The 22,726-nt window shown below is 35.3% G+C and overlaps 1 long non-coding RNA gene and 1 pseudogene across 3 annotated transcripts in view; one reads left to right on the top strand and one right to left on the bottom strand.

Moving 5' to 3' along the window:
- LOC141372739 (uncharacterized) overlaps nt 1-21,847 on the bottom strand; it is a 167,110-nt gene extending 145,263 nt beyond the window's left edge. For all 3 annotated transcript variants that reach the window (XR_012378140.1, XR_012378141.1, XR_012378142.1), the window contains exons 1-2: nt 21,790-21,847; nt 8,017-8,139 (exon numbers count right to left, since the gene is read on the bottom strand). This is a non-coding gene — a long non-coding RNA (uncharacterized lncRNA). The remainder of the gene's footprint in view (nt 1-8,016; nt 8,140-21,789) is intronic.
- Nucleotides 4,095-4,724, top strand: LOC112822953 (syntenin-1 pseudogene; annotated as a pseudogene).
- Nucleotides 21,848-22,726: the final 879 nt, after the last annotated feature.

Raw genomic sequence — 22,726 nt, 5'->3', positions numbered from 1 at the left:
TCTCCTGTTGAGTTCGTAGGTGTTCAGAATGGTTTGATCCCTATTCAGCTGAATTCCTGAGACCAGACGAAATCTAGGTCTCCTACTCCTCCGCCATCTTGCTCCGCCCACCTAAGTTCTTGCTTTATACATGGTTGTGGATTTGTCCTTTTCTGAAAGTTTGTAATTCTGTAAGTTTTTGTTTTATACATTTCTAAACTATATTGCTAGATATATCTAGGGAAATTAATTACTATATATTTTTGGTGTATCATCTTTCCTATTATTTTGTAGTATCTTTTTTCCCCTGTAATTAATGAACTTGATAATAAAATGTAAAAAAAAAAGACTTAAAATAGAAATTCTAAGCCACTATAAACAAAAACAACAAACCTCCCTATTTTGATTGTGATATCCAATTCAAAGAAAGAATTACTGTTCTAGGATACTGAATAGATATGAGTAAATATAAGAGATTTTAAGTGTTAGGTGAAACTATCTCTTCAATTATTTTGATCTAATGTAAAGATTTTTAAATAAAAATCTCATTCATCATAAAAGAACAAAGAGAAAAATGGCCTAGTCATAGGAGTAATAAGCTAAAAATGGAGAAGATTGAGATGAGTAGGAAAGTAAAAACAAAATAAGACAAACTGAGGTATATACTGAATTTTAGTATTTTTCAGTACTGACTGAGTTTTGTATAAGTAATTTGAAAAGTACAGATTTTTTTTATGTATAAAGGGAACATTTTATTTTAGAAATACATTTTATTTTTTATAATAAAAAAGTCACTAAAAAACACTGAAGAAAATATGATCAACTTTATAATTTAGAAGTATAATTTAGAAGTAAAGTATAATTTAGAAATACAGACACCGGAAAGATTAGAAACTAGAATTTGCAGACACAGTACAGAACTTATTTTGTTAATTTAAATATTACAAAGTAGTAGGATGAGAAATAAGATAAGGCAATTAGTTACATTCAGAATAAGTATGATTTGGCAATTGATTGGTAATCCAAAGTAAACAGAGAAAGAAAGATATTCAAGATGGTCATTTCCTTTTCAGGACTGGCAAGATGGTAACATAATTAAGGGAAGAAAAAAGTATTCATTAGTTGGCTTATCAGTCTGGCACATTCTTTGGGAAAGAAATGGCATGTTCAAATTTGGTAATTCGAGGAGAATTTAATTGAGACTACCCACCACTTATAAAAATGTGGCCAAGGAGCCGGTAAACTCTAGTTAGAATTTAATATATCTGAGATAGAAACAATGGGCCTCTGCTCAGACTAAAGCCTAAAATGAAGAGAGGAGAAAGCACTTTTTACAACTAAGAGACTGAAAGAGCCAAATGAACCGGGTCTTGGAAGAGGAGCAGGACTCAGCTAACCAATGGTGACCCAGAAGGTAGGACCCAAAAGAAGGAATATCCTGACTTCTCTCTTCTCTCTCATGTGATCCCTGGCAATTCTGTCCAAAGGCAAAACTCAACTAGATGTGGGAGAATAAGGTCCCTCGATGTAGAACATACATATCAGCCTCCTGAGGCAGAGAGAAGGGTAGAAAAAAGTGGTGAGTGGAGTTAAACATTCAGCAGAGGCCACATAAAATGAACAGTCTGATTTTTGCCTGATAAGATTCAAAATTCTGAAGGACAGATGTTGAACTACAATGCAAGTCTGATTCTCAGAACTGAAGTTAGAGTGGGAAACAATTTAAGGGCCATCTAAGTAAGGATTTATGAGAATGCAGCACAATAAATGAAGGGTTTCAAAAACAAAATTTTGGCTTACACTTCCAAATAAATTAGTGAAAAAGAGGATCAAATGCAGATAAACTATACATATTGAGGGCCTAAAAAGAAGACACAAAGCCAGGTCTATGATATATACATGGTCTGTAGTGTGGTACCTGCCTTCATTCATTTTGGTTTTTTAAGAGTGAAAACTTGTTGGGCGCCTGGGTGGCTCAGATGGTTAGGCATCTGCCTTCAGCTCAGGTCATGATCCCAGGGTCCTGGGATCGAGCCCCACATCAGGCTCCTGGCTCAGCAGGGAGCCTGCTTCTCCCTCTCCCTCTGCCTCTCTCCCTGCTCATGCTTTCTCTTCTCTCTCTCTGTATCTCTGTGTCTCAAATGAATAAATAAAATCCTTTAAAAAAATAAAATAACTTTAAAAAAAAGAGTGAAAACTTGTACACAAGTTTTAACAAATCATGATAGTAAGTAATTAGTAACTTTTATGACAATGGTAAAAATAAAATGCTACAGACCTTCAGAGGAGATTATAATTTGCCAGAATTGATCAGGAAAATCCTCAGGTATGAATTAAGAAATAGAGATGACTATTAATTGTAGTAGCTACTGCTGTCCCATCATGTCACCTGAGCCAATACAATTTCAGTGTAAGTGGCCCAAATATCAGCCAGCAGCACTGAGGGCTTCTTCTGGCTGCCCAGCCCTGCTCTGCCCCTACACGAAAGGCTAGACCTACTAGAGAATTAATGCCCCCTGGAATATAACCTCAACAAACATCTAGTGAGAAATGACAGATAATGCACCTTTTATCTCTCCCATATAGCATAATATTTCCTACACTAGTTTCCAGAGTTCTCCAGTGGAATCAAGCTTCAGAAGTTCACAATTGTAACCTGCTTGATAACACACCTTTTTAACTGGTTTCTGTCCCTTCCCACATCACTTTCTCATGTTGTTTCCCAGGATCACCACACAGGTAGGTCATGTGAACTTGAATCCTTGACTCTCTCCAAGACGACCCAAATTAAGACATTAATATTAACTAATATTTATAGTCTATATAGTGTAGAATCATTGAAGAAGCTTTCTCATGCTTGGTATATTTTATTGTTTTCACCAAAGCATTTCTAATCATAGAGAAAAGGTAGCTTAGGGCAATGATGTAATTTTTTAAAAACTATGTCTTGGGTTCATCTCACCTTGTCACTTCTGTGTGTATCTGCAATGACTTAGCCTCTCTAAACCTCAGTCAGGTTCCTAAATTACTAAATAAGAAAATGTCATTCACCTCACATATTATGAGGATTAAATGAGACTAAAAATATAATGCACTTAACACAGTACTTGGGAAATGGAAAGTATTAGAAGCCAATGTTGGTTAATATTTTTAACATTTTAATAATCAGTTATGAGTAGTACTAATATTTGAGGAGAGTAAATTCATACCCTTAAGATGTGTCAGAGCAGAAATTAAAGAAAAATGCTACAAAAATTCTTGTTCTAGCTTTAATATTTATTCACTTTTTAATATCTTTTTTAAAAAGATTTTATTTATTTGTTAGAGAAAGAGAGAGAGCACAAGCAGGGGGAGCGGCAGAGGCAGAGGGAGAGGAAGGCTCCCCGCTGAGCAGGGAGCCCAATGCGGGACTCGATCCCAGGGCCTTAGGATTATGACCTGAGTTGAAGGCAGACGCTTAACCAACTGAGCCACCCAGGCGCCCCCACTTTTTAATATCTTATTTAAGACAAGCAACTTCCCCACTCAAGTCTCACCAAGTCTCTGAGCAACTCAGAACTAAACCATGATATGTTAGTTAGCCTCAGACTATGCTTCTGCCATCATTTCTGCTGGAAATGGTGCTCTATCTTGCCCTAACCCTCTTACCAATTTTGATTGCCAAGCCTCAAAGTAGCTCCTGCTTATCACTTTCTACTAAGAGCTTGATCTTTTCTCTATCCAGGAATACCCAGCTGCTGACTAAAAAAACTTTTTCCACCTACACAAAGCTTCAAGGAACCAATTCTAAATCACCTGACTTCAAGTGTCTCTGCCTTACAAACGGCTCATCCCTGCTTCAGTCTAGGTCAAACTAAAAATGCAGATGTCTGTTTGGACACAAAAACTAGGAAAGATATACCCAGGGCCACTGTCATTAAAATGTCATCTTCTGCTCCCATCTCTCATCTCCCATCTCTCAAGATGGAAATCTCTATCCTAAATTGTATTCAGAGCTCTCCCAGTACATGGATCTGGGTTTAAATGAAGAAGAAATCAGTGCAAATATGGCTTTGGTCCCTGGAGCATCAGTTCAGGGGCAGTTGGTAGCAAGACCTTCCAGTATATAGTTCCAGTATGAACTATATGGTGGCTCTTGTAACTGGTAATGATGTTAGAATTCGTAGAGCAGAAATTAAGCAAGGGATTCATGACATCATTTTGTGTAAGGATCAAGATGGAAAAATTGGGCTCAGGCTTAAATCAACAGATAATGGTGTATTTGTTCAGCTGGTCCAGGCAAATTCTCCAGCCTCGTTGGTTAATCTGAGATTTGGGGACCAAGTACTGGGGACCAGATCAATGGGGAAAACTGTACAGGTTGGAGTGCTGATAGAGCACACAACGTGCTCAAACAGGCTTTTGGACAGAAAATTACTATGACTGTTCATGACAGGCCCTCTGAACGGACAGTTACCATACATAAGGATACTACTGGACATGTTGGCTTTATCTTTAAAAATGGAAAGATAACATCCATAGTGAAAGATAGTTCTGCAGCCAGAAATGGTCTTCTCACAGAACATAACATCTGTGAAGTCAACAGGCAGAATGTCATTGGGCTGAAGGATTCTCAAACTGCAAACATACTGTCAACAGCTGAGACTGTAGTTACTATTACAATCATGCCTGCTTTTATCTTTGAACATATTATTAAATGGATAGCACTAAGAATTATGAAAAGCCTGACGAAAAACCATTTCTGAGTTTTAAAAGTCTTGGCACAATGGAAACTTCACTGAACTTCTCCAATTTACTTCTTGGGCAACTTAACTTTATATTATGCAAATGAAGCTTTCTAGGAGCCAAAGAGCATCTGCTGCATGAAGACCTTTCTATCTTACATTATGGCTGGAATCTTACCGTTTTGACTGGATATCTTGTTCACACTTCAAGATCATTGTAGCCTTATCCTGGTTTTACAGATGTGAAACTTTGGACAGATTTACTGATTTTCATAGAGTAGTTTCTCTACTGGAAACCCAATGCTTTTACAAGCCATTATTAGAATGACTGACACAGGCTTAGCTGTGTGTTAGAACCAATCACCTTTATCTTACATATCAAGTAGTGCTATTCATATTCCTACAGTTCTATGGTATAACTGCATTTTTAATGTGTTACCATAATACATGTAGAATGACTGCTTTTGATGGGTTTTTTTAGTTTTCTGCGTGTGTGTGTGTGCACATGCGTGTGCCTGTAAAACACCAATTAAGAATACTGGTTTCATTCCATGTAAGCATTATACAGTGTATGTAGGTTGCAAGGGATTGTGTTGATCATCATTTAATTCTAACTACCTTTACTTAAAATGCTTCAACTGTCGCCTTAACTGTTAAGCATCTAGAATAAAAGCCAAAATATAACTACTGCTGCCTTTCTTTTTTTCTTTTTTTTTTTAAGATTTTATTTATTTATTTGACAGAGAGAGACACACCGAGAGAGGGAACACAAGCAGGGGGAGTGGGAGAGGGAGAAGCAGGTTTCCTACAGAGCAGAGAGCCCGATGCAGGGCTCGATCCCAGGACCCTGGGATCATGACCTGAGCCGAAGGCAGATGCTTAACGACTGAGCCACCCAGGCACCCCTATTGCTGCCTTTCTAAAACCCAAAATGCAGTTCTATGTTAAACTGAAATGTACACTAGCCCAGAACAATTTAATGGTACATACTGAGCTATATAGCATAGCTGCTTAGTTGCATTTGAGATTTTCTAGTCTATTGTGTGATGGAAATTTCTTTCTTCTAAAAGTTACTGGTATTACTTTCTGAGAAATGAATCACTATATATTAAATGTAAAAATTCTTATACCAAATAGGAAAAAACAATGTCATCTTTGTAAGAGTTAGGAAAAGACAACCACTGTGAGAAACTCCTATAAGGAAAAAGGCATCTCTTTGTCTGGACTGATGAGGACCTGTGCTGTGTGTGCAAACTGACAAGCAGAGCAGACAGGTTTTAACCCTCACCTTCAACTCCCAGATCAGAGTTTTGTGTAACTGTGGTAGCTGCCCAGGCTGATCATAAGTACTTGGCCAACACTACCACAGCATCAGGTCCTCTTGCTCCTTCTGGAGCATATTTCCATCCCCGTTACCAGCACAGCTTGTGGCCAAAACTCTTGGGTTTTGATGGGTAAGGTTTTCAAATGAATTTACCGTAACAATTCTTCAAGTCCAATTTATGTCTGTGTTTTCTCCCAAATATACCAATATCATGAGATATTAAACTTTCCTTCTACAATTGGTGTGTACCTTTAGGGGTCAATTTGATATGACTAATTTTCAAGGTAAAACCATGAAATAGTGGCAGGGACAAAATACGAGCACCTTTCATTTAGCACATGAATAAAGGTGACCGCTTCAGTAATAATCGCAAATAGTCTGAACAAGCCATCCCTAAATGGAAAGGTTATCTCAGTTTAATTGTAACTACCTTCATTTGAAGTAATAAAATATAGTCACCTAATGAATATCTTATATGAAGACTCAGTCAATTAAAATCTTTGATGGTACATAAAAACTTGCACTGCCTATTCAGTATTTTGATTTTTATCAATTTCTGGATAGAGTTTTAGTATCTTCGTATTTTCTGAGGAAGCTATCTGAACTTCTCAAATTTCTAAACTTTAAAAATTACATGCCACATTTAGCTGTAAGCACTCTCTTGACTGTAGGTTGGTGTTTTTGGTGAAAAATGAAAACTATTTTGATCATTTTCTCCCCTTGGTGAAATTTTAGTAATTTCTATCATGGATATCTAGGGATGAATCATTAATTTCATGAATTAGTATTAGATTAGGGTAGAATACAACTTGAGCTCTTTATGTTTTATGCTTTATTTCCTTAAAGTATTCAAACTGAGACCTTTAGAAAGTCTTACATGGTCTGTACTTAAAAATAAGTAGTTGGACAAAACAAAGGCCATTATGAGTTACAATTATCATATAATTAAAGGTAATCTATCATTTGTAAGAAACAAAATCTTGTCACATCATAGAGAGAGTGTTTAGCCTGTCAGTTGCAATCAATATAATTAATACATCTAGCTGTAAGACTGTTGTTGTTGTTGTTAATACTGAGGTCTTTTCCTAATTTCACATTTAAATGTTTGTTCTTTTGGTTCCTACCTTTAGTCTGCCTGGTCATTCTTGTCTGTTCCAAAATTTAAAAGTATATATATATGTGTGTGTATATATATATTTCTTAGTCTTTAGTCTTAGAATTTGCACATATATTCTTTCTAATAAATATAATTCATTACATTAAAAAAATCAAATTCAAAATGAGCATTTCTTCTTGTTATCTACTGCTGTGTAACAAACTGCTCCAAATTTTAGTGATGAAAAGCAACAATTTTAATATCTCACAATTCAGGGAGCCAAGAACTTAAGCAAGTGAGACCTATGGGTGATTCTTCTATTCCACGTATTATTGACTCTGGTCACTCAGTGATATTCAACTGGAAGCTCCACTTGTCTTCATTGCCCAGGATAGCCTCTTTCATATCCCTGGTGCAATGACATGGATAGCTAGAAGCCTGGGCTTGGCTGGAGCCCTCTGCTCATGAAAACTCGGAATTGCTCCACTTGTCTTCTCCACAGAAAAATCTAACTTCTTACATGATAGCCCAGGACTCCAAAAGGCCAAGGGAGCCTCCAGTCTTCTTAAAAGCAAGGCCTGGACCTGTCATAGCTACATTTCCACCATACTGCATTGCTCAATGCAGTCATATGGAAGCCCACATTCAAGGAGAAAAAAAACAAAAACAAAAACAGAATCCATCTCTAGATGGGAGAAATGTCAAAGAGCTTGTGGTTATCTTTAATGTTCTGATGACATCTGCACATATTACACTGTAGAGTGACACTTCCTCCAAATTTCTATTTCTTTTGGGCTATGCATCTAAGCATATCTGAGTCACAAGAACGGTTCCTGATAGATCCCATGGCTGTAGGGTCACTTTCGAGGAGAAGACATTATGATAAATCTTACGTTAACCTCCAGAAAATTCTTTGCCTAAAAGCAAATTCAATGAACCATGTCTCTGCTTCATGATTTCTGAAAGCCATTGTTGATGTGTTCAGTGGCAGGCTGACTCTGTCTTTGTCCTCCTGCCTTTAAGCACAGCAAGAAAGAGAATCACAATCTCTACTGCCTAATCAATGGAATCAGTCAGGCTTTTCCCATAATCAGATAAACCTGGGTCCCAAAGTCACTCTACCTGTTATTTGAATCTACGTATTCACCTATTTAGCTCACAAACCAATAGTTTATTTTTTTCTAAGATTTTATTTATTTATTTGACAGAGTGAGAGAGCACAAGCAGGGGAACAGTGGAAGGAGATGGAGAAGCAGGCTCCCCGTCGAGCAGGGAGCAGGGAGCCTGATGCCCGGCTGGATGCAGGGCTGGATATGGGGCTCTTTTCCAGGACCTTGAGATCATGACCTGAGCTGAAGGCAGACACTTAACCATCTGAGCCACCCAGGGGCCCCCACAAACCAATAGTTTAAAGATTGATTCGATTTGCAGGCCTTTATCAAGCTAGTATAGTTACTGCCAATTGGAGTTAGTAGTGATTGATTGGCTTTTATCTTTTCTACCTATATTTAAATGACCATGAGTCATTTATCCAATGTATGGTAGCAGAAATCTTTTCAAAAATTTTGCCCAAATTTTCAAAGATTTTGCCCGATTGCTGCTTCTGTCCTCCAATAAAAACAAGCACAGAGTATTTAGAACATACCAATATTACTGAGAAAAATCTTAGCTTTTGTTAACTAAAGTAAATTGAATTAAATCAGTTTTTAGTTATGTTGATGATCTGTGGCAATTAATGGAGAATAAACGAACTCAATAGAAGAATAAATAGATATAAATAGAATATAATTCCTTTAATAGCATATTTAATTCCTTGAATCTGGGAATACTTGCTTTACCATTTCTTCTTTTATTTTTTTCTTGCCTATTTGTCTTCCTCAGAGAATTAAAGGAGATCACATATAAAAAGATATCAAGGTTATAGGTTGATCATCTTTGTAACTTTTGGGTAACATGTACTGAAAGAAAATAGGTGGGGTCATCCAGATGGTAAAGCTTTATATTATACTCTAATACTTAATGTGAGTAACAATTTCTGAAAATAAGACACTTTTGTCTTATTCCCTACTTACTGCTCTAAATATTCTTCATTTTTATGATGATGCATTTTTAAGCATCCTTTCTATAGCCATGACTTCTTGCCCTTCATTGAGCAGACAGATTTTCCAGAATGAATGCCAATGCTCCCTTATTCATTGTAATTCAAATGAGTGTCTGATAAATGATGAATGTGAGTGGACATTAAGTTTAAATTAATTGAATAGGGCAATCAGATATGGCTAAGTAGTTGGATGACACTTGCATGGAAAATAAGCTATGTTTCTGGGCAATAATTTTTAGTCCATAATTTCAAATATATGTGATATGATATCCAAAGTAGAATTACATAATGTTAAGACAGTCACAGTAATAATTTCATCTGGATATTAGAATTGCAAGATATGTCTCCTGAAGAAGATTATTCATTTTGGAGCAATGTCATTATTCAAACAATTTTAAAACAAGTATAACACATTGGCACAGATTTAATTAATTTAATAAATTTTTTGTTGCTTTATATTAGTTTTCCAATGTTTGTAAAATGTGCATTATTCACCAAATAAAATATAAAGTTTTACTTTTTTACATGTTCATGTTCTCTTGGTATTTCCAATATTTATGTAAACATCTGAATGAAAAAATCATAATCGCAATTTTATAGTATGCTTTCTATAAATATTAATGGAACATCTGCTTAATACCATTTAAAGTCCTTAAAAATGTTAGTCACAGATTTAGTAGAAATAACATTGTTTACAAAATCAAAAATGTAACTTCATTAAAAGTCATTGTGTCTTGACTTTACAACATGCACGCACATGATTTTGATTTTTTGAACTTTTGATAAGAACTAAAAAGTTATTTGCACTGAGAAGTCTGCTAAGAGAAATAGAAAATTAATACATTAATTAATAAGAGATAAAAGGCAAAGACAATTATAAAGCTGTCTACATACCTAGGCTTTTATTTTGGCTTTGCCACTACCTTTCTGGGTGATCTGGAACAAAGCTCATAATCTTAGTTACCTCATGTTTAAGATTAAGGGCAAAGAATCTAAGGCCTCCTCCAGTGCCAGTTTTCTGATTCCAGAAGTTTGTCCTGATTTCATTAATCTAATTTTACTCTCTGGCTTGGAGGTGATTACAATTAAAGTACACATGAACAAACTGTAAAGTAAGAAAAGTGCATCCTTAATAATCCATCCCCCATCAGTCTGCCTCTAACATTCTGGGACGCAGGGTAAGAGATTTTTTTAAAAAGCCCATGCACCACTGAAGTTATAAATCAAACTATCGAACTGCTCAACTGAATACGTTCTTTATTCCCATATCATTAAAATAACTTCAGACTGACCTCAAGGTTCAAATTCCATGCCTAATGGTAGAGGCACTATCTCCATCCTCTTCTCACTGTAGATTCAACCCATCCCACGAAGGATTCTGTGGGCATGTGTGCAAAGGCCCCTGTATGCTTTCAAGCTCTGTTCACACCTTCCACAAAGAACTGGCCATGCATGCTGGGCCTACAGGGCACCTCTCAGGAGGACAAACATATTTAAATACAACTTTTCAAGGTCTACTAACTAATGATATAAGGACTCTTGGAAACACAATATCTTGACTCAAGTGAAACAATCTCTATTTTGAGGGTCCATGGTAAAATGTCATATCAAGAAATAAAGTTCCCCATACATTTCTAGATTTAGATAGATTTAAGCATAGATTTAGATAAATTTAAACCTATTTAATATGGAGATACATATTCCTTAGAATATGGAGACTTCCTTTCATGGGGGAAAGGCACTGACACAGATTGGTTATATTTAATATTCTTAAGAACATTAGTGATAATGACAATGATTAAAAGACTCAAAATTTATGTTACAGTAACCCCATTGTCTCTTGTCCTAGATTCAAGAACTTCACAAAACAAATATTTTCAAAATTTTGAGAATTTCAGACCCTCTTTATATCACAGGGGCTACTACAAATCCCATCTGACACCAATCTCATCATTGTTCAACTAATCTTTCATATGTTTTTTGAAATGCAAATATAGCTATGTATTTCCCTGCTTGAGTCCAATAATTGTTCCGAATTGCCTGTGAGGTATAGCTCAGTGTCTTAAAGCTGCATACAATCTCTAAGATTTCACCCTTACCTAACATACCCTTTTATCTCCTAACAGCTCTCCCCACTCCTTATGATCTCATGAAGGGTTCATGTTGACTTATTCAAAATTCAGCTAAGACATCTCAATGGGATTTTTTTATTTTTTTGCCTTTGCAGTTGCAGTTAAGGAGTTCCTCCTTTGTATTCTCACAGCACTTATAACTTACAAGTTTGTATTCTCACAGCATTTATAAATACTTTTGTCTTATTCCCTACTTACTGCTCTAAATATTAATTTACTTTGAATAAAAGAGTCTTTACATGTGTAGAGCTTAGTATTGGTGCTAAAATAAGTTTTCAATGAATTTTTGTTGAATCAAGTAGTGATACTATTGACTCCTGAGAGAACAGTGAGAAACAAGGAGCAAACCAATCAGACATTTCTTAGTTGACTATCCTCAAAATGTTCAGTATGATGTGAAGTCACCATACTTCCTGAAGCAAATATGGATTTGGGCATGTAAAATGAACACAAAATAAAATATTTGAAATCAATTTCTAAAATGTCAGGTATGTGATCATGATATACTAAATATTAAACCTTTGGAGATGTGGGTCCTGTTTTCTGTAAATAGTATACTTTATAAGCAAATCTATCATATTGTCAGAGTCTTGCTAAAAGAATAAATGAATGTATTGCTACATTCCAATGAAAATGGCAAAGCAGATATAATATCCATCAACAACAACAATTAAAAACCATGTGAGGGAAGCCTGGTTCCCTCAGTCGGTTGTGCATCTGCCTTCAGCTTAGATTGTGATCCCAGGGTCCTGGGATCAAGTCTGACATCGGGCTTCCCTGCTCAGCAGGAAGCCTGCTTCTCTCTCTGCCTGCCACTCCCCCCACCGCTTGTGCTCTCTCTCGCTTTCTCTCACTCTCTCTGACCAAAAAACAAAAACAAAAAAATACCATGTAAAATTCAACAAAATATAGAACATTTAAATATAGAACTGAGACTACAAAAAGTAAAGGAAATGCCTAAGGACCAAAAGCCAAAGTAGTAAAGAAAAGGAGAAGCTAGAGTTGGGGTTGAGGCACTGGGTAGCAGATCTGGATAGTTAGGTGTTTCCAGAGACCTTCCTACGAAGTTGATATCCTTAAGGGTCTTCAGATTCACTGAATTTCCTTTCCACAATACAAAGAAAAAATATTTCCTTATGGTACTGAATTTGGACTAAACTTCACCTGCATAATCTCAAAAACCCAGAACAAGGATATTGAATTATAAGAGGGATCCTGAATGGTTGGTGCTAAAAAACATGTTGAAGAAGAAAAAGCAAAGATCCTCTGGAAGAATGCTCTCCTAACACAAGCCTCACATGATTTCTACATATAGAGCCCTGACACACAAGACGTAGCAATTCAAAACAACAAAGAGTACAAAAAAAAAAAAATAGCGAAATGATTACACAAAGAAACAAAGATCATAAAAGGAAACATTTCCAGATAGGAATTTATCTCTAATAATCCTCAAGAAAGAACTTTTAAGGAAGGTACTTTAAGAAAAAGGAAATAATCCTGAGCTAACAGACGTATAGTGTTAAAAAATTGTAAACAGGTGCACATATCTATAGTAACACTGATGGCAGAAAATGGTAATAGGGGGTCTAATTTAGAGAAATAAAACACAGGTTATCTTTAAAATATGGTATTCAAATACCCTGAAGATAGCAGAGAATAACCAAAGCTAAGGAGTTGTGAGAATTACATATTACTCTGAAGTAAGCAGATACAGATATAGATGTGGATAATACATGGTGTGGTGCTTTGGAGTAAGAGGAATACAGAAAATATATATCACATTTTAAGAACAAAAAAATTCTTTTTTTAAAGATTTTTATTTATTTATTTGAGAGAGAGTGCGAGAGAGCACAGAGGGAGAGTGAGAGGGGGAAGCAGACTCCCCGCTGAGCGGAGAGCACCATGTGGGCTCTATCCCAGGATCCTGAGATCATGACCTGAGCCGAAGGCAGACCCTTAGCCGACTGAGCCACCCAGGCGCCCCAGAACAAAAAAATTTCTAATCCAGCAAAAGAAAAAAACAGAATTTTAAACAGTCTCAATAAGCCAAGAAAAATGCAATATAGTAACGACAGCAAGGGGAAAATGTAAAAAATATTTTTAAGATAAAGGTCAATACATAATAATTAAAGGTATATTTTTATAAAATTAAAATATAAAAGTTATATTTTTATAAAATTAAAAATTTTTAATTTTTACATACCTGATAGCAAAGCATATAAAGAAAAAATTGGCAAATTCAAAAAGAAATCCAAAAATCTGTAATCTTACTAGATGTTAGCATATCTTTTATAATTATAATTTGATCACTCAAAAGATGCAAGAATACAGACTATTTAAATATATAGTTTTTTTCTGATTTATACATATATATTTTGCTTTAAAACATATAATATATAATGATACAGTAGATATCTTATGAGCATATGGAATATTTATAAAAACTCAGTACATAGTTGACTAGAACATATGACTCAACAAATATCACAGACTCGGTATCATACAGACCCAAATACTCTGATCTTAAGTTAAGGAAATGAGTACTGTTGCAGGAACATAATTATCAAAATCCTCACATTTAAAATGTTAAAACACATATATCAAATCCCACCTCCCAACACTCACTATCTGAATTTAAGTAAAGCTATTTGACCAATTGGTGTTTCAGATTCTCCATCTGTAAAATGGAGATAATGTTATTATCCATTTCATTTGTTTCTTAAAAGGATGGGATTATTACATAAAACTGCTCAGAATCCAGCACATGGTAAATATGTTCTCAACAATATTTTTATCATTATAATCATATTTCTTTGTTCTGCTGTGTAGAGACTTAGAGTAAAATCAGTTTTATTATTGAGTTTATATAATAAATTGTTTATATACTTGTTACCTTCTCTATCAAATTATAATTTTTGTTCCTCCTGAAATTTCACAAAGGAAGTTAATCCTTTCAGATATGATGAACTTGTAAGAAAAAAAATAACTTTGATAAAATTAAATCCTAATCTAGCAATTTTTTCCCCCTAAGAATAACATGTGTTTGTGAAGGTGAGTGCATTTTGGTATGTGGTTGTATGTACATCTTTTCTCTAGAAAGTACATTTTCATGTGGTAGAAGAGAAGTGAACTCATGTTTAAATAATGGTTGTCCTCTGAATCAAGAATGCAAGAGCCCTTTAAGAGTTTTGCATAATATTTATCTTTGTGTATCTATTAAGACTTAATTTGTGATCTAATATATAGTCTATCCTAGAAAATGTTCCATGTGCACTGCAGAAGAAAGCATATTTTGTTGTTGGGTACAGTATTCTGTATACATCTGTTAGATCTAGTTGGTTTCAGGCCTGTATTTCCTTATCTTCTGTGTGGCTGTTGTACCCACTCTTGAGACTGAGGTTTTAAAGTCTCCCAACTACTATTGTAGAACTGGCTATTTTTCCCTTCAATTCTGTCAGTTTTGGGTTCATATATTTTGATGGTTATTAGATGCTACATCATTACAGACCCAAATACTTAAATGTTTGTAATTATTATATCTTTCTGCTGAATTGAAACTTTTATGAATATATAATGAACTTCTTTGTCTCTTGTAACTGTTTTTGATTTAAAATCTATTTTGTCTTCTTGAGTCTTCATATATTCTGGGTTGAAGATTTTTCAGAGATAGGTACTGTAAATATTTTCTCTAAACCTGAGACTAAGTTTTCTACTTTCTTAATGATTTAAGAATTCTTAATGATATCTATTGAAAAAGAAATATTTTTCATTTTAATGAAGTCCAACTTACAATTTCTGTTTGGTGCTTTTTATTACCCTGCCTATGAAATCTATAACTACTACACAGTTGTAAAGATTCTGCTCAGTGTTTCCTTATTTCACCCTTCCTAGACGTCACCTAAAATACCTAGCTGAACAAAATATTCCTGCCCCTAAAGTTCCTTGTTAATCATAGTGACTCTTAGGAAAAAATAACAATGATGATGATTAGGAGGAGGAGGAAGAAGAGGAGAAGCAGAAGGAGGAGAAGGAGGAGAAAGTAAAGACTTTCATACTTCGAAAGTGTAATTAAATTAATTCTCTAGGAACTTGCTTTTTCTGAGAGTGACAGAATAATTGGCCTTAGTTAACATCATTACGGTTAAAGTCTTCCAAGATTTAATTTTATTATTTTTTCAAAAGATTTTTTATTTATTCATTTGAGTGAGAGAGAGAGAGAGAGAGAGAGCATGGGGGGGAGGGGCAGAGGGAGGGGGAGAAGCAGACTCTCCGCTGAGCAGGGAGCAGGGAGCCAGACTCAGGGCTCCATTCCAGGACCTAGGGACCAGGACCTAAGCCAAAGGCCGATGCTTAACCAACTGAGCCACCCAGGCATCCCTATTTTATTTTATTTTTTTTTAAGATTTATTTATTTATTTGAGAGAGAGAGTATAAGAGGGGGGGCAGAGGGAGGGGAAAGAGAATCTGAGGCAGGCTCTAAGCTAAGAGCAGAGCCTCATGTGGGGCTCCACACAGGACTCCACACGGGGCTCCACAGGGGTTTGGACAGGGGGGTTGATTTCATGACCCTGAGATCCATGACCTGAACTGAAACCAAGAGGTGGACTCTTAACCAACTGTGCTACCCAGGTGCTCCAAAATCTTCCTAAGATTTTAAAAAATCAAACTAATCTCTTTATCTTGGAAAAGTAAAATGTAATTATCTAGATACCCAGAATCACCTTGCCAGACTTTCCATTCCTTCCACAAATGGTAACTTCCTGAAAATATTAGTTAAAAACCAAGCCCCTCAAATACTGCATTATACAACTAAGAAGCTAAAATAATATTATTACAGTGTTAATTAACTCAGAAATGATTCAACAGTAGCTGAGGATTTAAAATACGAAATTGTGTTTTCTTCCCTAAATTATCAAAGTAAAAAAAGAGCACAAACAAGAAGTCTCCTTGACTTCTCTCAAACTATCTCTCAAAATCTTGTACTTCGTTAATTTTAAGAAGATAAATTTAAAGACACAGTTTTTAGTCAATCACACAGGCAAGATTAAATGATACTGTTTCATTTTCTGTGGCGTGGTTCCCAGAAATTACATTCCCTAGTAACAGAGTCAGATTATAAATTTCCTAGTTGAAATGGAGAGAAAATGGGTTTACAATATATATCATGTGAAAAAAAATGTTTGGAAAACATTTGAAATCTATTAGGAAGGTGAATTAATGTGAGACAAAGAAAAGAATTCTATTGCAGTCAAGAACCACAGAGGGGAACGTTTTTACAATGACTTGGGACATTAGAACATTGTCTTTTGGAACATATAATTGTCTAACCTTACTTTTTTATATATGAGTTGTGGCAAGAAAGCAACATTTTCATCTCTTCAGCTATCGCTGTGTGAGAGCAGTGATAGCATCTAGGAGACAGTGCTTCTTTTAAGACATTCATCCTTATTGAAAAAATAAATTCTTTAAAGAAACAGATACTGCTGAGTAATTTTTCCCAAAATATTTAATTTATAATCATACTCATATACTTTGTTTTTCTGAAACAGGAGTTATTAACAATGCCAAAATATTAAAATCACCCAAATAATTTTAAAACAATATCACACTTGGGACCCCACCCTCAGAGATCATGCTTCCTCATGGGTGAATCCCAAGTACTAGTCCATATACATCTTCTCTAGGTAATTCTAATAGGCAAACACGATTGAGATCTATTACTCCATCTTTTTTTATTCTCCCCTGAGTTTTCTTTCTAATATCCTAAATATAAGGAGAAAAAAATGTTTATTCCAATTCACCCACACTGAATGTAAAGTGTATTGCTCTACCCAAACTTCACTTTATGCAATCATTCATTTATTCAATTATTAAATACTGAGTATTGTTCATATCATATGGTTCCAAATATCAGGCTGACATGATGGGAGTAGTCTTTCAGATTTATATTTCAAAGTTGTAAATCTAAACACTTTGCTCTACACTATTGAGATTCCTGCTTTATTTAAAAGTAAGAGTGAGTCCATAGGGCGCCTGGGTGGTACAGTTGGTTAAGAGTCCAACTCTTGGTTTCAGCTCTGTGTCAGGAAGAGTCTGCCTAGGACTTTCTCTCCCTCTCCCTCTGCCCCTTCCCACCATGCTCTCTCTTTCTCTAAAATAAATCAATAAATCTTAAAAAAAAGCATGAGTCCAAAAATCTATAAGAACTGTGCACCACAACCAAGTGAAACTTATCACAGGTATGCAAAACTGGCTCAACATTCAAAAATCAATTAATATAATCCAACAAATCAACAGATTGAAAAAGAAAAAAAATCACACAATCATATCAATAGACGCAGAAAAAGCATTTGACAAAATCCAACAATCATTCATGACAAAAACTTGAGTAAACTAGGAATAGAAGGGAACTTCCTCAACTTGATCAAGAATATCTAGAAAAAATCTACAGGTAACAATTTACTTAAGGGCAAAAAATTTTAAGGTTTCCCCACAGATCAAAAACAAGGAAAAGATGTCCCTCCCACCACTACATTTCAATATCATACAGAAGTCTCAGCTAATGTAATGTAATAAAAGTAAAAAGTCCACAGATTGGTAAGAAAGAAATAAAACCATCTTTGTTTGCAAATGACACGATTATCTGTGTAGAAAAACCAAATGAACCAACAAAAAAAAATCCTCTTAGAATTAATAAGTGACTACGGTAAAGTGGCAGGATACAAAGTTAATATACAAAATCAATCAGTTTCCTATATGTCAGCAACAAACAAATGGAATTTAAAATTAGAAACACAACCATTTGCATTAGCACTTCCAAAACATAAAATACCTAGGTATAAATCTAACAAAATATGTACAAATCTATATGAGGAAAATTATAAAACTCTGAGGAGTGAAATAAAAGAACTAAATAAATGTAGAACTAAATAAATGTTCCTAGATGGAAGCCTCAATATTGTCAACATGTCAGTTCTTCTCAACTTTATTAATAGTTTCAACAGAATCCCAATCAAAATCTCAACAAGTGGGGTGGGGTGGCTCAGTCTGTTAAAAGTCTGCCTTCAGCTCAGGTCATGATCTCAGGGTCCTGGGACTGAGGCCCACTTCAACTCCCTGCTCAGTGGGGAGTCTGCTTTCCCTCTCCCTCTGCCCCTCCCCCCTCCTCATGCTCACTCTCTCGCAAATAAAATCTTTAAAAAAAAATCTCAACAAGTTATTTTGTGGATATTGACAAACTGATTCTAAAGTTTATATGGAGAGGCAAAAGATCCAAAATATCTAACACAATTTTGAAGGAGAAGAACAAAGTTGGAAGACTGACACTACCCTACTTCAATACTCACTATAAAGCTACAGTAATCAATACTGTGTGTTGCTGATGAAAGAACAGACAAAAAGATCAATAGGATCAAGGAGAATAGACAGCCCCAGAAATAGGCCCCAAATCGATCTCAGTCAGTCGATCTTAGACAGAGGAAGAAAGGCAATATAAGGGAACAAAGACAGTCTTTTAAACAAGTGTTGCTGGAACAACTGAACAGCCTAGATAACCTTGAGAATGACAATGACTTTTCACATATACCACCATAAACCACAAAAGAAGTCACTGATGAGCTGGACTTCATTAAAATTATAAACTTTTGCTCTATACAACACAATGGGAAGAGAATGAGAAGACAAGCCACTGACTGGGGAAAATATCTGCAAAAAACCACATCTGATTAAAAAAAAAAACTGTTACCCAAGATATACATGGAACTCTTAAAATGCAACAATAAGAAAACAAGCAACCTGGTCAAAGAATGGGTCAAAGACCTTAACAGACACCTTGCCATAAAGATATATCAATGCCTAACAAGCATCTGAAAAGATGTTCTACATCATTTATCATCAGGGAAATGCAAATTAAAACAAAAATGAGATATTACACATGTACACACATTACACATTACATCTAATAAATATACATTTATTAGAATGGCTAAAATCCAGAATATTGACAACACCAAGTGTAGACAAGGATGTGGAGCAAAAGGAGCTCTCATTCATTGCTTGTAGGAATGCAAAATGGTACAGCCACTTTGAAAGACAATAAGGTGACTTAAAAAAATAAACATACTCTTACTATGCAATCCAGTAATCATGCTTCTTGGTATCTACAAAGGAGCTGAAAACTTATGTCCACACATAAATCTTCACACAGATGTTCATACAGTTTTATTCATAACTGCCAAAACTTGGAAGCAAGTCCTTCAGTAGGGGAATGGATGATGTCCTTCAGTAGGGGAATGGATAAATAAACTGTGGTACATCCAGACAATGGAATATTATTCAGTGCTAAAATTTAAGAGCTATCAAACCATGAAAAGACATGGAGGAAACTAAAATGGATATTACTAAATAAAAGAAGCCAATCTGCAAAGGCTACATACTGTATAAATCTAACTATTTGACTTCCAGAAAAGGCAAAACTATAGAGATAGTAAAAATATTAGTGATGGGCAGGAATGTTGTGTTGGGGCAGAAAGGAATAGGAGGAACAGAAAGGATTCTTAGGGCAGTAAAAATACTTTGTATGATACTATGATGGTGGATACATATCACTTTAAGTTTGTCCAAACTCATAGAACCTAGAACACCAAAAATGAACTGTAACATAAACTATAAACTTTGGGTAATTATGATGTGTCAATATAGGTTCATCATTGTAACAAATACACCACTGTGGTAGGGGATGTTGATAATAAAGGAGGCTATACACATGTGGAGGCAAGGGGTATATGGGAAATCTTGCATTTTCTTTTCAATTTTGCTATGAACCAAAAATCTACTGATTTAAATATTAATCTTATCTAAAAAATAATTTCACACAAAATCAGTGTCCCTTTTTATTTTTATTCTTCTATCTTAAATATGATATTTACAATAGTTTTTTGAGGATATATTCAAATGTTTCTTTCATTACCCTACCTTTGCTTTTGACCTTTATAGTGTTTTCAAGGTTTAAATTTGGAATATCTTGAGTAAAAAACAATTCTTAAGCCATAAACACACACACACACACACACACACACACTCTCTCTCTCTCTCTCTCAAAAAAAAACAAATTCCCTGTCTCGACATATATAAATAGATAGATCTCTCTCCCTTTATTCTCAGCTTGTCATTTTTTCCTTAAAGTAAGAGTATTATTTTATTTTATTTTATTTTTTATTTTATTTTATTGTTATGTTAGTCACCATATGTTACATCATTAGTTTTTGATGTAGCGTTCCTTAAGTTGTTGTTTGCGTATAACACCCAGTGCTCAATTCAATATGTGCCCTCCTTAATACCCATCACCAGGCTAACCCATTCCCCCCACCCCCCTCCCCTCTAGAACCCTCAGTTTGTTTCTCAGAGTCCATAGTCTCTCATGGTTCGTCTCCCCCTCTGATTTCCCCCCCTTCATTTTTCCCTTCCTACTACCTTCTTCTTTTTTTTTTTTAACATATAATGTATTTGTTTCAGAGGTACAAGTCTGTAATTCATCAGTCTTACCCAACTCACAGCATTCACCATAGCACACACCCTCCCCAATGTCTATCACCCAGCCACCCCAACCCTCCCACCCCCCACCACTCCAGCAACCCTCAGTTTGTTTCCTGAGATTAAGAATTCCTCATATCAGGGAGATCATATGATACATGTCTTTCTCTGATTGACTTATTTCACTTGGCATAATACCCTCTAGGTTCCATCCACATCATTACAAATGGCAAGATTTCGTTTTTTGATGGCTGCATAATATTATTTTAAAAGACAAAATAATTTAGTTCCTTGAACCTGAGATAATGTTCAGGAAAATGAAGAAACTTCATGAGCAAAGAAAATTCTGATAATACTCTAGTGAAGATTTGAAAAATAAATTATAATAATTCAACCCTCTTATAAGCATCTATCAAAACCTTCTTTTAAAATGATATTGATAATAAAATCAAAATACAATCTGCCATGATACTCTATTTCAATTTCTCCAGATTCTCTGCAAAGTTGCTCTTTGTTCATCTTGTTTCAGACTCACACATTTTTAACTTTCAATACCTGCCCTTAAATGGACATATTAGCACTAACATAAGTAACACAGAGAGAGAAAAATGAAAAATCAGCAGTACAAGGCAATGCATGATATGTGAAATTTATGGCCTTGGAAGAAGTCTTTTAAAGCAAGAAGACAGATCTTTAGAACTGAATTAAAAGAGAAGATGTCTCAGAGAAGGTGGGATTAAGTGGAGGCAAGATTCTCTAGATGGATGTTGTGGACGATATCCCTGCAAGGATGACAGCCTGGGCAAAGGCAGAGAAGAATGTACAAAGTATGCTTGAGTACAATGAACAAAGCAGCTGCTCAGAGCACAGTGTTTATGTAATAGGAAGAAAGTGCTGCTTACAATAGTGCCCCCAACATCCATGGTTTCATTTTCCACGGTTTCAGTTACTCATGGTCAACTGAGGTCTGGAAGCAGATGACCCTCCTTCTGACATATCAGAAGGTCAATAGTAACTTAATGTTACCTCACAATGCCTACATCATTCCCCTCACTTCATTTTATCACACAGATATTTTATGATCTCACATCATCACAAGAAGAAAAAGGGTGAGTACAGTGTAAGACATTTTGAGAGGGAGAAAGAGAAACCACATTCACATAACTTTTATTACAGCATATTGCTATAATTGTTCTATTTTTAGTTATTGTTATTAAACTCTCTCTTATTGTGCCTGACTTAAAAATTAAATTTATCACAGGTATGTATGTATAGGGAAAATCATAGTATATCTAGGGTTTGGTACTATACATGTTTACAGGCATTCACCAAGGGTCTTGGAATGTATCCCTGTGGCTAACTGGGGGACTACTGTATAGAAGTTTCAGGTGTTAGTTAAAAAGCATAAAATACAAGAGAGAGGACTTGTCATCTAATCTTGAGGAAATAGGACACCAACAAGATACATTAGCAGTTATTTGAGCAGATAATTAAACACTAAAGATACCTGATGGAAGAAGAAGTTTAGAAATATTAATGTGGCATTAACATGAATGATATTTTATTAACTTAGAGTTTCATTATTTACCAATTTGAATACCAGGCAAAATGCTAGATGATAGAAAGATGAAAGGACACTGCCCTGTCCTCAAGCTGCATTTAGGGAATGCATTAGGTTTACAGAGAAAGAGAGCCAATAAGATAGAATGATGATAAATAGATGAGAGACAGATACATAGAGAGAGGCAAACAGGCAGATAAACAGAGTTTTTTAAAATTGGCTCATATGATTATGGAGGTTTGACAAGCATAGGCCAGCAGGATGGAGACCCATGGAAG

The sequence above is a fragment of the Callorhinus ursinus genome, unplaced genomic scaffold (assembly GCF_003265705.2).
Source record: "Callorhinus ursinus isolate GAN/ISIS: 27379988/994484 unplaced genomic scaffold, GSC_fseal_2.0 scaffold5, whole genome shotgun sequence".
NCBI lineage: Eukaryota > Metazoa > Chordata > Mammalia > Carnivora > Otariidae > Callorhinus > Callorhinus ursinus.
Note: the sequence above shows the minus strand (reverse complement) of the source record. Positions and strands in the feature narration are given on the sequence as shown.